We start from the raw sequence: 6,334 nt of genomic DNA, 5'->3' as shown, positions 1-6,334 counted from the left end.
GGTAAGTTAATATGTAATTTTTTTAAAAGGTTAAGAAATTTACCGAATTGTTCATCTGTGCGGTCTTTCTTTGTCGCATTAGGGTATGGCACGCGAGGTGTATATTTTTTATTCACCGGTTTTTATTTATTTTGGCTTTCATTCACCTTATCTTGACTTACCATAGTTTCTTGCCTTGGTTCTAGTTTGGAGTCAACTAACCCTTCTTTATATTGAAAAGTAATCGCATGGAGCTGCTCTCTTGGGTTAGTCTAAGTGTTGCTAGGCAAGCTACCTTTTGGTCTTTCTGAGATCAGCTTAGCAAGCTGACCTATTTGATTCTCGAGACCTTGAATCGATGCTTACTGATTTTAAGCGTTGTTTTTGTGTTTTAGAAAGTGTTTCTGACACCGAGATGAATTTTGTTAGCATCTCCTCAAGGTTCGGCTTCTTTTCCTGCTAGTAAGGTGGTTGAAAGCCTGGAGGGGGTTGTGATCTTTGATTGCCTTAACCACCTCAAGAGAAATTGAGATGATTCCTCCAACCTGCATTGTAAATATTACTATAGGGGTTATTCTGAGGTCTAGAATTGTTACCCATATAGTTGACTTGTTTGTTCTAGTGCTAAAGTCGTAGGCTAGGCATTCTGGATTATTCATTCCCTCTCCATTTGTGTCACACTGCATCACCAGATGTACCTACGTAGAGACACATAAACAATTAATCTTTTTATTTAAGAGCTCTACCTAGTTTGATAACATGGTGACCGTGTTGAGGTTGAAAACACCAGCGGCTTTTGTCGGCTTTGTCCTCATGACTTGCCACTGATAATTATTCAGTGACATCTCTTCAATAAACCTATAAGCCTCCTCAGGTGTTTTGTTATTTAGGGTCCTGCTGGCAGCTGCATCGATTAACTACCTAGTTGAGGGGTTCAAACCATTGTAGAAAGTCTGAACCTGTAACCATAAGGGCAACCCATGGTGAGGGCACCCTCTCAATAAATCCTTATACCTCTCCCATGCATCATAAAGAGTTTCTAAATCCATTTGCACAAAAAAAGAGATATCATTCCTCAACTTTGCCGTTTTAGCTGGCGAAAAATACTTTAGTAAAAATTTTTCGGTCAGTTGTTCCCAAGTAGTGATGGAACCTCGTGGTAACGAATTCAACCACTATTTAGCTTTATTCCCCAATGAAAAAGGAAATAATCGAAGATGAATGGCATCATCAGAAACGTCATTAATTTTGAAAGTATCACAGAACTCTAAGAAGTTGGCCAAATGAGTATTTAGGTCTTCATCCTACAAACCATCAAACTGAACAAACTATTGAATCATTTGTATAGTGTTAGGTTTCAATTCAAAATTATTTGCAGCAATTGCAGGTCTAACAATACTCAATTCAGCCCCCACTAAATTAAGCTTAGCATAGTTATACATAGTACGAGGAGCAGGATTTTGACTTACAGGATTCGCGACAACCATAAGAGGTAGCAAATTATTCTGATTTTCAGCCATCTCCTCGGTATTATTGGTATCGTCCTCGTGCTCTTCCTCTATATAATGTAGACTTTGCCTTATTTCTCTACGTTGTGCTTTCAATTTCGCTATCAAAAAGCAATGTTCCCGACGAATTTCTTCTAGTCATAAACCAAAGAAAACTTGCTAGAAGCAAGGGGAAAAAAAGTTAGTAAATTATAATAAAAATAAAAATAAATTGCAATAAAAATAAAAATGGCTAAAGTAATAAAAATCAAGCATTCCTAATATCTTAGTCCCCGGCAACGGCACCAAAAACTTGATCATCATTTTATGGTTCACTAAACTAGACTACGATCACGACAAAGGCAAGCACACCTATCGAATGGTAGTATAGCTATGGTGAGTCTAGAATATCGTATCCACAAGGACTAAAAGTACTAGTATTAACTATCTTTCTATTATTTAGCCTCAAATAGAAGGGATTTTGTTTTAATCTAAATTTAACTAAACTAATTAACTAATAAACACGACAAAGAGTCAATAAAATAATCGAATAAACCAATAATAAAGACAATACCCAAGGAAGAATCCACCTAGACTTCACTTATTATTCTGACTCTGAATCAAACAATTTATTCACTTGTCTTGATCCGTAGAAATCCTAAATTATGTTAATATCTCTTTCGAGACTAAAAACAACCGATTCTAGGTTGATTAATTGAAATCTCTTTCTAATTAAAACCCCTATTGTCCCATTGACTCGATCTATGTATTCCCTTATTAGATTTGACTCTAATCCGGTAGATTTATGTCGCCTTATTTCTAGGGTTGCATGCAACTCTACTTAATTATGGTAGATCTACTCTTAAACAGGGACTTTTACTCCTCTAAATAAGCACATCAACTTGAATTAATATCCCGAAAATATTAGATCAAGAATTTAGAACACATAATTATGAACAAAGAACAAGTATTTATCATTAAATTCAGAACATTAAATAATAAGGTTCGTCATAGGTTTCATCCTTCCTAGGTATTTAGGGAGTTTAGTTCATAATGTGAAAGGAAAACATCTCAAATTTAGAAAAACAACAAGACATAAAAAACTCAAATAAATTTGAGATTTGAATGGAGATCTTCAATCTTGAGGTGGATTTTCTTCTGAGACGATTCCAACAGCTTCCTTCCAGTAATTTCTGCTTTCTGCTCTGTGTGTTCCCTTTAGATCTACTTTTAATGTGTTTATATACACTTTAGAATGCTCCAAAAACCTAAAAATTGGCTTTTTTCTGCGTATTTAAGAAACTAGGAGCGATACCAACATGGGCTGCCACATGGGCGTATGGCCAGCCCGTGTGGCTCACACGGGCGTGTGCTCTGCCCGTGTGAAAGTAGTCTTGGTTGTGTGGATCTTTAAATCAGCCTGTTTTGTTTGTTTTTGGCCCGTTTTCTGCTCTTTTTGTTCCCCTATGCTCTCCTGAGTATAAAACATGAAATTAAAGGATTAGGAGCATCTAATTCACTAATTTATATGATAAATCATCCAAAAATATGTTAAGTATTGGATTAAAATGTGTTACTTTTATGGTTTATCACTCATATTTTGTATAAATCTCATATTTACTCTTTAATTCTTGTTGATATAATTTCTTTTAATTCAGTAATTGAATTTTTCTAGTTTGGTAACTTATCAACTCGATTCTCAATTGTAACCAAATTTTTTGACATTTTTCATACTCTTAACCTAAGCTCTATTACAACTTTGTAAAGACTTATTGATTGGTGTGTCATCTAATTCAATAGTGGTGGAGATCTTATTTTCAAGCAAGCATATGATAAAAACATCTCGTTTGACTATTGAGTGGATATTACTTGAACCTTAAACACTTTGAATGCTTCGAAAGAAAGTATCACCATGGAGGAAAGTATTAAGGTTTGGATGGAAGGGTAAGTTGAGTTCGAGGTTCATTGGGCCATATAGGATTCTTAAAAGGATTGGGCCAGTAGCATATTAATTGGAGTTACCTCTTGAACTCAACTGTATACATGATGTGTTTCATGTTTCTATTCTACGGAGATAGTAGTCCAACCCTGTACATGTTGTTCTGGTTGAGGAGATAGAGGTGAGATCGAATTTGTCTTATGATGAGGAGTCTGTATAGATTTTGAATCGAAAGGAAAATATTCTGAGGAGAAAACAAATATCGTTGGTTAAGTTATTATGGCAAAATCATGGCACTAAAAAGGCTATATAAGAGACGGAAGACTCCAAGTGACAACAATATCCTCATTTTTCCGGGTCATGTAAATTTTGTGGACAAAATTTCTTTTAAGGAGGGGAGAGTTGTCAGATCCCAAAGTGTATGTAAAGTTTTTTTAGGATTAAATTGATAAATGTTGAATTTATTTATTTTCTGCTTTGCCACACAATTGGGCCTCTGTTTGAAATTGTCAGTTTGGGCTTTTGAAACACTAATTTCCTCCACATATTTTTCTCCTTTGTGTCGTTTATGCTAGGTTAAAATCCTAAGGTGTTGCCCAACCTAGTATAAATACATACTTATGTTGTCCAACCACCCTTTTCACTTCTTTCCCTAGTCTTATGTCGCCCTAACCCTAAAACTTTTAGCTCCTATACTCTTTTCTCTCTACTGTCGCACCTCACTTTTCCCCTTCTCCTCTCATCTTTTATTTTTTTTCTTTATTTTCTCCCTAAGTGCCCCTCTCCTCCACCATTATAGGGTTTTCGTCCTCCTTTCTTTCCCCTTCCCATTGCCGCACCTTGTACCACCATTAAGCCATTGTTTTCTTTTTGTTTCTCTATATAGTCGCCACACATTGAACCGTTGAACCTCTCTTGATTATTCCCTTGCCGCCATCGTCACCTCTACTACTATTTGGGTTGTCGGACTTCCTTCCTTCCTTGACGGATTCCTTATTCATTTCATACACTATTGGTGATTAAATCCTGTCTTTAGAAACAAATCAGTAAGTTATACATTTGTATCAGTTAAACATTGATTCTCAGAAATTTAAATGAATTACGATTCTTTCTTCTGTTCGATTTAATCGATTACATTTAGATTTAACCGAAACTTTGTCATTGATTCTAACATTAAGTAATTTCGTGTGAATGATGTTAAAGGGCCAGATTTGGGAGAGGTGGATCAAATCTAAACTTGAGGAGTGTTGAATAGACTAGTAGAGAAAGTGTGTGTCTTGATTAGTGTTGCCATGTGTGTGTGTTGGCATTCGGCCAAATGCATATGTGCTTCCCTTGTGAAATTTGGTTGTTAATTTCAGATCTTGATGAAGATTAAATACTTCTAATGATTTCAGTTTTGCTAAGTAAACCTGGATCTGATATGAAAATAACCTTTGAACTTGTATTGAAAAACCGTCGATTGAATTTATTGGGTAATGAAACTGTGTAAGATAGACCTAATAAACTTTGAATTGTTATGTTGATCGTGTATGTGATGTAAACTCTGTGTACTGCTACTATTAAAATTACAAATTGTTTCTAAACATATGAAAGTTGTATGTCAATGCTGCTATCGTTACTATTTTTTTATTTGTAAAAGCATGTCATACTATTGCATTGGGATTGGGATATTGAAGGTGGAAGAATAGGTTCTAAATGTTGGATCGGTTCACCAATCAAAAACTAGTATTATATCGGCGGCTCATCCGCAAAATATTATTTTTGTGTGCAGGGATGGATGAGTTCTGGTGTAGCTCTTTACTGTGTAGTGTAGCGGATGGTTGGGTAAGAAATTATACTGTTATCCACGCATTCATAGTGCATGTTTCACCATTGTTAAAGTGCTTTTAATTCCAAATTTGATTTTGATGTAATATTACTTGACATCAATCCATGCACCTAAGAAAATCAAGGGAATATCTTTTAAAGTTCTTGTTTTAAATATATTTTATTATTAGCAAGTTTTAACATTACCAGATTTTGGGGTCGTTGTTGAGAAGTAAATTGTTAGAGTAAGATTTGATTAAATCAATGGAGTTGATATACTATTTCCCAGTTAAGAAGTTAAAGAATTACTTGCATTTGTTTTGAAAAGGTTCGCTAATCAACTACTAATTAGACTAATATTTATTAATTTATCTTAATTAAAATAACAAAATTACATAATTTTATTAATTTTCAAGATTTAAAAGGTATTTATATTGCTCAATCTAATGCATTTGAAACGGGATGATTAATGTTTGAGATTCTAAAAAAAACATAGAAAAGGAATATGAAAGGAGGAATATGCAAACAAGAGGCAAATGTTTCAGAAGTATATTTTACTTTGACATAAGAATATTACATTAGTCTTGAATTTTTAATTTTCAAGATAAGGCTACTTGATACTTGAGAATGTTGAGCATATTGACTCTGACTTTTATCATCATCTAAACACACCCTAAGTCTTTTCTCAAAGTCTTGAATGCAATACTTTCGTAATTTAATTAGGTTTATTAATTTTTTGGGTTGAACAAGATGAAGACAAGATTTGTAATCTCATTTTTTAAATAAGCAATTGGTATTTTGACAGGTTATATCAAATTTTTTTATGAAAAGTTATTTCAACTGAATTTATGTTAATTAATGAGTTTAGCCAATGGTAAACGCGTACTGTCCATGGTAATCGTGTTATGATTCCATACAATTTTTGTGATTCTAATGCATTAAAAGAGAGATGATTAATATTTGAGAGGACAAAAGCAAAAGAAGGAAGACAAAAGAAAGAGGAATTTGCAATAGAAGCAAAAATTTCTGCAAGTATATTTTACTATAATGTAACCTAAGAATATTACATTTGTGTTGAATTTAACGTACAAGATGAAGTCAAATGATATTTGAGACTAGG

The 6,334-nt window shown here is 34.0% G+C and overlaps 1 non-coding gene across 1 annotated transcript; it reads left to right on the top strand.

Moving 5' to 3' along the window:
* Positions 1-954: 954 nt before the first annotated feature.
* LOC121207815 (small nucleolar RNA R71) lies at positions 955-1,061 on the top strand. The gene has a single exon (XR_005902928.1). It is a non-coding gene; the product is annotated as a small nucleolar RNA R71 (small nucleolar RNA).
* The last annotated feature ends 5,273 nt before the right edge of the window (positions 1,062-6,334 follow it).

Source organism: Gossypium hirsutum, chromosome A01, assembly GCF_007990345.1.
Source record: "Gossypium hirsutum isolate 1008001.06 chromosome A01, Gossypium_hirsutum_v2.1, whole genome shotgun sequence".
NCBI classification, from domain to species: Eukaryota; Viridiplantae; Streptophyta; class Magnoliopsida; order Malvales; family Malvaceae; genus Gossypium; species Gossypium hirsutum.
The sequence above is the reverse complement of the archived record's forward strand: the minus strand, read 5'-3'. Positions and strand labels throughout refer to the sequence as shown.